Source organism: Mirounga leonina, unplaced genomic scaffold (assembly GCF_011800145.1).
Source record: "Mirounga leonina isolate KUSES-001 unplaced genomic scaffold, KU_Mleo_1.0 Mir_168, whole genome shotgun sequence".
NCBI lineage: Eukaryota > Metazoa > Chordata > Mammalia > Carnivora > Phocidae > Mirounga > Mirounga leonina.
Genome location: NW_023270426.1, coordinates 10,094,068 through 10,101,523, shown reverse-complemented (window position 1 = coordinate 10,101,523; position 7,456 = coordinate 10,094,068). Strand labels below are relative to the sequence as shown.

The window sequence follows — 7,456 nt, the reverse complement described above, 5'->3', positions numbered from 1 at the left end:
GGGTCTCCCTCCCTCCACCCCAGTCACAGACTCAGGTGTGGTGGCGTTGGCATGGGACATCCGTGTTGAGTGGCTGGTGGAGGGCTCCTGGCTGGGTCTCCTCCGCTCGGGTTCTGCCTTCAGTCTCCCTTCTCCTTGCCCTGCTGGCCAGTGGTGGGCACTCCCTCTGTGTCGGCTCCTCTGTCCCTCAGGTGTTCCTCTGCTCCTGTTGCTGACAGTGGTCCTTCAGTTTTAGCAGCGGAAAACAGGTATTCATTTATTTATTTTATTTTTTATTACTCAGAATAAGATACTGCCCAACAAAGTCCCCCTCTAATATTGGGACAGCTTCATCACTCCACTGTGCTGATAGGAGTCGTCTTGCAACAGTGCCCCGTCGATGTGTGACTTCAACTCATCACCAAGGTAACTGTCCCGGGACAGCTCAGGCTGCTCCGCTGGGAGGGCTGGCTCCTGAAGATACAGCCCTGAACCAGGGCGTCCTGTGAGAACAGCTGACATGCCACCTCCTGGCTGGCCTGGCTGCTGGGAAGATTCCTCTGGCTGAGCCCAGGAAGCCCAAAGCTGTTCTTCTGGACCAGTCTTGCCTTTGGGGGTTCCCAGGGTCTGTTTGTCCAAAATACCCCAGTGGGAGCATGGGGGGCATAACCAGGTTGAAGTTAGAGGGGAATGTTCATGGCAGCCACATGGCTGGGGATGGCACCAGTCATGCCCATCTGGTCTGGGTCTGCAAGTTCATGTTCCAGGGCCAGCTCTGGCTCTTCTGCTCATAGACTGATCCTGGGATCATAGCCTCCTGGGGTCATACATGATTCCTGGGTAGAGGGTGGTGACCAGCTACCAGGGCTTGCTGAACTGCATGGGGCTCTCCCACATTGTTCAGGGGCCCTTCTACCAGCAACTTCTGTTCTTAGTAGTAGTTCAGCAGGTGGTTCCAGAGCAGCTGTGAGGACAGGGCCTTTGAGTTGCCTATGATAATGACCTCATATCATGCTTTGGTCAGGGTCATGTAAGCTGCCTGGGGTTGTTTAAAAATCCAATGCCTTGTTGCTTGTTAGCCCACATGCAGGAGAGTAAGATAAAGTCCTTGTCTTGCCCTGGAATGTGTCCATGTGGGCGAACTCTCCCTCCTGGTAGAGCTTGGTGTGGAGGGAGTCGCTGAACTACATGAGTTGCATTAGGTTGGAGCATTGGCCTTGATTAAGGGCATGATGATGCCAATCTGATCTGGCTTGGCACGTTCCTTCAGCAGCTTTGTGTTGATCTACTCCATATGTGTAGCTTCCTTCCTGTTCAGGGAGGAGGTGCTTGAGCTTGCAATCTCCTCTGGGCTCTGGGTCACCTAGAGCATCAGTTTATCAGGTTGAGGTCACTGGAAGTCAAATCCCTTCTTCCTAAGATCTGCTGCAGTGATGCCTTTCTGAAGAGAGACTTGGTAGATGACGGACGGGAAGATGCTGAGGGTAGGGTGCATCATGTTGGACCTGGAGGTGGATGAGGTGGATGGGACAGACACCCAGCATCACGAGCTTCATGAAGAGTGACTGGGATAGCCCAACCTCATCTGCCATTTTGCACATCACCATGGAGCCCAGCAGGCAGTGGTCACCCATGAAGATGAGCTGGTTGAGTCCAAGGACCATGAGGACCATGCACTCTAGCTCAGTGGCCCGGGTGCTTGCCTCAGTTAAAATGGGCCTCAGTTGCCCAGACTTCCACATACATCTGTGTTCATGAGCAGCTCACTCTCCATGGTGAGCTTTAGCATCAGGTACGGCTTCTCTTCTGCAGACAACAAACAGCTCCCCAGTTTCCTCGTTCAGTTGCTACAGCTTCTGGAGCTCAGCCTGCTGTCCATGTTCCTGCTCTGGTTGTGCAGGGACAGAAATGATACTGAGTCCTGATGCAGAACAGCATGACTCTCAGCCTGGTCTGGTAGATCTCGGTCAGCAGATTAATGACTATATTACTTGGAGCACAGATAAGCAGGGGTGCACTGCTTTGCCCAGCCAGGTATAGCAGCTGCTGGTGGCCAAGGTAACCATCTTCCTGGTGCCTCCTGGTTCTTGGATCAGGCTCATCGATCTTTGCTGTGCGGTCTTTATGGTACAAACCTGAAGAGTGGTTCTGGTTGGGGAGTCCTTTTGCCGTGAAGTTCTTGGGCAGCTGAGATCTGATGATAATGTCCTCCAGCTGGTGGCTGATTTAGCCCCACGTGGAGGTCTCCTCCAGGGCAAACATTTTCAGCACGCTCTGCATCCTGTCGAATGAGGTTGGCTCCCATCTGAAATCCACCTGCAAGTTATGATCTCCTTCCACAGGCCTGCCCAAACTGCTCTGCAGCTCAGTGGTGATGTCATCACCACAGTTAACAGGGACCTGGATGACGTGGCTGATCGCTTTCCACAGGGGATGCCAACCACGCTTCCTTAGTAGGCAGGCATATCTTGTTCCCTTGACTAAGCTGCATATCTCAACCGAATTATGACTAAATCCTCATCACCAGAGGACTGATATTCAGTCTTGGGCGAAGTAGGCATTTGTCTTCTTGTTAAGGACTAGGTCCCAGCTGACCGTGATGTTATGCTGAGACTGGCACTCTTTTTTGGTTTCTCATCGTAGTTGGCCGGCACCTAGACAAGGGGCCCAACTTTGTTCCAGTGCTGGTAAGCATTCTATGGCAGGAGGATGCTCTGTGGCCCTTCTCCACCTCCAGCTTCTCTGGTTCCTCCAAGCTGGCGGAAGGATTTTCCTGTCTGCAGCACTTCCAAGTTGTTGATTGATCTGCAGAGTGGTGATGGGCCCAGCCCACAGCTGCACCTGCTCAGAAGGGATCTTGACTAGTCAGCACCCGAAGCAGCGGTTCTAGATCAGGGGCTGCCACTCCCAGGTGTCCCCGTTGATGTACTTGAGGCTTTTCTGACGGGCGCAGGGCAGTCCAGACAGCAGCACCACGACCCAGTTGGCCTTGGCAGTAATGAAGCGGTGGAGGAAGACATTGTGGGAGCCACGGTAACCCTCCAGAGCTGGTTCCCAGAGAAGCCCATCCTTGTGGCAAGTCGCCTCTTTGCACCTCAGGAGGTGATTTACAGTGTGTCTGTAGTGGGGGTTACACACCCACTTCTTGCTGGTATTACAGTAGCATTCTGCAGTCACTGCAGGCAGGCGCTGGGAAATCCCGGGAATAGCAGGCATCTACCTCTTCGAAGTTCAACTCGGTAAACAACTGGCTAGTCTTGACCACACCTGTGACCCAGGATGCCCTGAGTGCCCCGATCTGCCCTGGAACTGTCAGGGTCACTGCGCCGGCCGTGTGCGCGGGAGGCACTGTGCAGCCACCTCTGGACCTGGGAACATCTGCGTCTGGCTAGGAAGGGTGAAGTCCATGAACTTGAACTCGGAGCCATGCAGCTGAGTTGCTCCTCCTCCTCGGTGTCCCCAGCAGGGTGAGCATCTGTGAACTGGGACCCTGCCTCCAGCCCGGATCCGGGCTCACGCCCGCGGACTGGGCGGAAACGCTCGCAGGGGGGACAAGGGGTGCCCACCGAGGCTCCGCCCGCCTGCCGCTCCCATCCCTGCAGAAACCTCAGCCGCTGCCACCACCACCTGCTGTGAGTAGTTTTAATTTTACCTCTTCTGGTGGGTGAGGGGTGGCCTCGGTGGCATTCCCGATATTACTGTTTTTTAGTCTAAGTTTTAGAATTTCCTTTTTCTTTTGATATAAAATTCCAGTTTTTCTGGTCAATTTTTCCATCTTGCCATCACTTGTGATACACTAATCACGGTTAAAATCTATTTCTGAAAACCAGTATCTGGGTCACCTGTGCATCAGTTTTCATTGCCTTTTTTTCCTCATCCTTTATTTATTTATTTATTTATTTATTTATTTTAAAGATTTTATTTATTTATTTTACAGAGAGAGACACAGCGAGAGAGGGAACACAAGCAGGGGGAGTGGGAGAGGGAGAAGCAGGCTTCCCGCAGAGCAGGGAGCCCGATGCGGGACTCGATCCCAGGGCCCTGGGACCATGACCCAAGCCGAAGGCAGACGCTTAAGGACTGAGCCACCCAGGCGCCCCTCTCATCCTTTATTTTGTATACCTGGGAAATTTTTTATTGAATTATGGAAATTATGTATAAAAATTACAGAGGTTCTGGAAAAAAATGTTATCTTTCTCTAAAGAGGATTTCTTTACCTTCTGGCAGGCAATTAGAGTAGGCATGGATTACTTTAATCCAAACAGATTGAGCTGATTCACAGCTGGGTTTCATTCTTTGTAAGGCTGGTCGATTTCTTTTTTCTTTCTTTTTTTTTTTTTTAGTAGTTTTTTTCCCCAGTTTTATTGAGAAATAATTGACCTACATCACTGCATAAATTTAAGGCATACAGCTGATGGTTTGATTTACAAATATTATGAAATGATTAGCACAATAGATTCAGTTAACATTTATCTTCCTTCGGAAAAGAAAGAAAATAAGAAATAAAGAAAAAATCCTTGTTAATAGGAGCTCTTAAGATTTCCTCTTAACTCTCCTGCATTAGCTGTAGTCATCCTGTTAAATGCTATACCCATAGTACTTGTTTGTCTTAAAACTGCAAGTTTGTACCTTTTGATCACCCTCCCACCTTCCTCCAATCCCCCCTGTCCTCCATCTTTAGTAACCACAAGTCTGATCTGTTCTGTTTCTTTTTCTTTTTTAAAGATTTTGTATAAGTGAGATCATACAGTATTTGCCTTTTTTGTCTGACTTATTTCACTTAGCATAATGACTTCAATGTCTATCCATGTTGTCACAAATGGTAGGATTTCCTTTTTTTTTTTTATGGGTGAATAATATTCTCTCTGTGTGTGTGTGTGTGTTTGTATGGATCACAGTTTATCCATCCATTGATGGACACTCAGGTTGTTTCCATGTCTTGGCTATTGTAAATAATACTGCTATGAACATGGGGGTGAAAGACTCTTTTCGAGTTAGTGTTTTCATTTCCTTCGGATATATTCCCATGGAATTTCTAGACCATATGGTAGTTCTTTTTCATCTTTAGAATATCCTCCATATTGTTTTCCCCTGTAGTGGCTGTACAAATTTACATTGTCATAACAGTATACACAGTGTATAAGGGTTCCCTTTTCACCACATCCATGCCAGCATTTATCTCTTATTTTCTTGATGATGGCCATTCTAATAAGGCGCAAGGTAGTATCTCACTGTGGTTTTATTTGGATTTCGCTAATAAGTAGTGATGTTGAAGACGGTCTATTTCTAGTTTAATTTCTCTCTTAGACTGTAGCCCTTCTGGTGTTCAGTTGAATACTTGGGGTTTTTATCAGAACCTTATATGTGTCCAAACTATTGGATAAACAGGATGGAGAGGCTTTGGGTATAAAGAGTACAGTGTTTGTGCTTTGAGTAGTAGATCATAGAATAAGGGAGTCATCTATTCAGGTTAAAATGATACGTATCACAATTGTTTTATAATTTGAACTGAAAGAAAATTTTGCCAGAGTCTTCTAGTCAAAATGAATTTAGGAGAATACTGTAAATATTTTTAAAAATGTAAGGATGGATATAATCTGAACACAGAGTTTAGAGTAGACAAATGGGAATTGCAAAAAGTTGATGTCAAGTGGAAATTTGAGAAATGAGACGAAAAATTCACTGGAGGTCTCAAAAACAGATTGGATGATGAGATCTGTGAACTTGCAGATAGGTCAGTAGAAATAAGCCAAAACAAAGCCCAGAGGGGAAAAAAGGTGAAAAGAGCCACTGACCTCTTTATTATAGGACAATATCAAGACATCAGACATATCTGGAATTGGAATCATATCATAGGATGGTGGGGGTAGATTGCATTAGAGAAAAGTATTTGGAGAAAAAATGGTGAAACGTTTTCCAAATTAAAAAAAAATTATGAAAGCTTTATTTATTGAACATAAAAGCTCAATATGATTTACAGGGTGAACTTTTCTTATCTAGCAAACTGATTTGCCATTTGAAAGTGGGTTTTAAATTTTATTGAGATATAATTGAACAAAAAAACCCGTATATTTTAAGTATACAATTCAGTAAATTTTGATAGATGAAGATACCCATCCAAATTGACTTCTGCCCATTTGTAATTCCTCTTGCTCGTCCCTCTCCCTGATTCCAGGCAACTAGTGATCTGTTCTGTCACTAAAGGTGAGCTTACATTTTCTAGAATTTTACATACGTGGTATGTACTACTTTTTTGATTTTTTTTCTTTTACTCATAATTTTTTGGCGGTTGATCCGCGTTGTATCTATCGGTAGTTTGTTATTTATTGTTAAGTAATACAATTCTCTTTAATGAATTATTAGGAGCTGGTAGAATTAAGGTGTGGTGCCAGAGGGTGATTGCCTCTAGCAGAAGGGTGAAGCCATGAATTGGGAAGGGCCCTGAGGGAAGTTTCTGCAGTGTGGTTGCTGTTTATAGGGTGCACACATTTGACAGCATGCATTCGACTGTATTCTTAAGATAGATGCATTTCACTGTATGTAATTTGTACATCAGGAGAAGGAAAAAGGCAGGGAAGGAAAACTTACCAGGGACACTGCCCAACTGTCATCCTTGTTTGTTGATACTCTTGTGTGCTTGAGTCAGAGATTTATTTTTCACATTTCTGGTTAGCCAGAAGTCCTATCTTTGGTCATATTTTTAAAGCATATCCCTGTGATTTTACTCTTTGGTGAAGGCAAATTTAAGAAAGTGTATTTTATGAGAGCCTTTATCAAAACACTCTACAGCAGTCCTTACTGCTCCTGGGCTATTCCTATGGAAATGAAATCTCTGCCCCAAACTGAGTATATCTATGATGATGCCCAATATATTATATACTAGATTGCAGTTGCTAATGTTAAGACATCATTTTAATAATTTTTTTCTTTATTAGTAAAATGTGATAAAGTATCATGCATCCCTTCCATCAGAGAGACTTAAATTTTGTCATAAAAATGAAGAGACAGGGCACCCGAGTGGCTCAGTCCGTTAAGCATCTGCCTTTGGCTTGGGTCATGATCATTGGGCTCTCCACTCAGCGGCCAGTCTGCTTCTTCCTCTGTGATCGCTCTCGCTTTTGCGCACTCTCAAATAAATAAAATCTTGAGAGAGACATTCAAACTATTCCAACTAAATAGCATATTTTTATGGAATGGCAATTAATGGAAGTTTGGGCGTTCATTTCTTCATTCAAAGTTTTATTAACGACTTTCTTTTAGAGTAGGTTTAAGATTTTTTGTGTTTTACCTACTCCGATACCTATGATCTTTCTAATAATATTAGTGTGTATAGAAAAGCGATTACATTTTGTATATGATTTGGTATACAGAATAAACCTACTATATCAGGCTGTATATAATCTGGGAATATTACTGAATATACTCAGTACTCAGTATCACACTCAATATTATACTCAATTTTAAGCTATGTGTAAGT

The 7,456-nt window shown here is 44.8% G+C and overlaps 1 pseudogene; it reads right to left on the bottom strand.

The window, feature by feature from the left end:
• Positions 1–312: 312 nt before the first annotated feature.
• On the bottom strand, positions 313–3,557 carry LOC118017088 (annotated as a pseudogene).
• Positions 3,558–7,456: the final 3,899 nt, after the last annotated feature.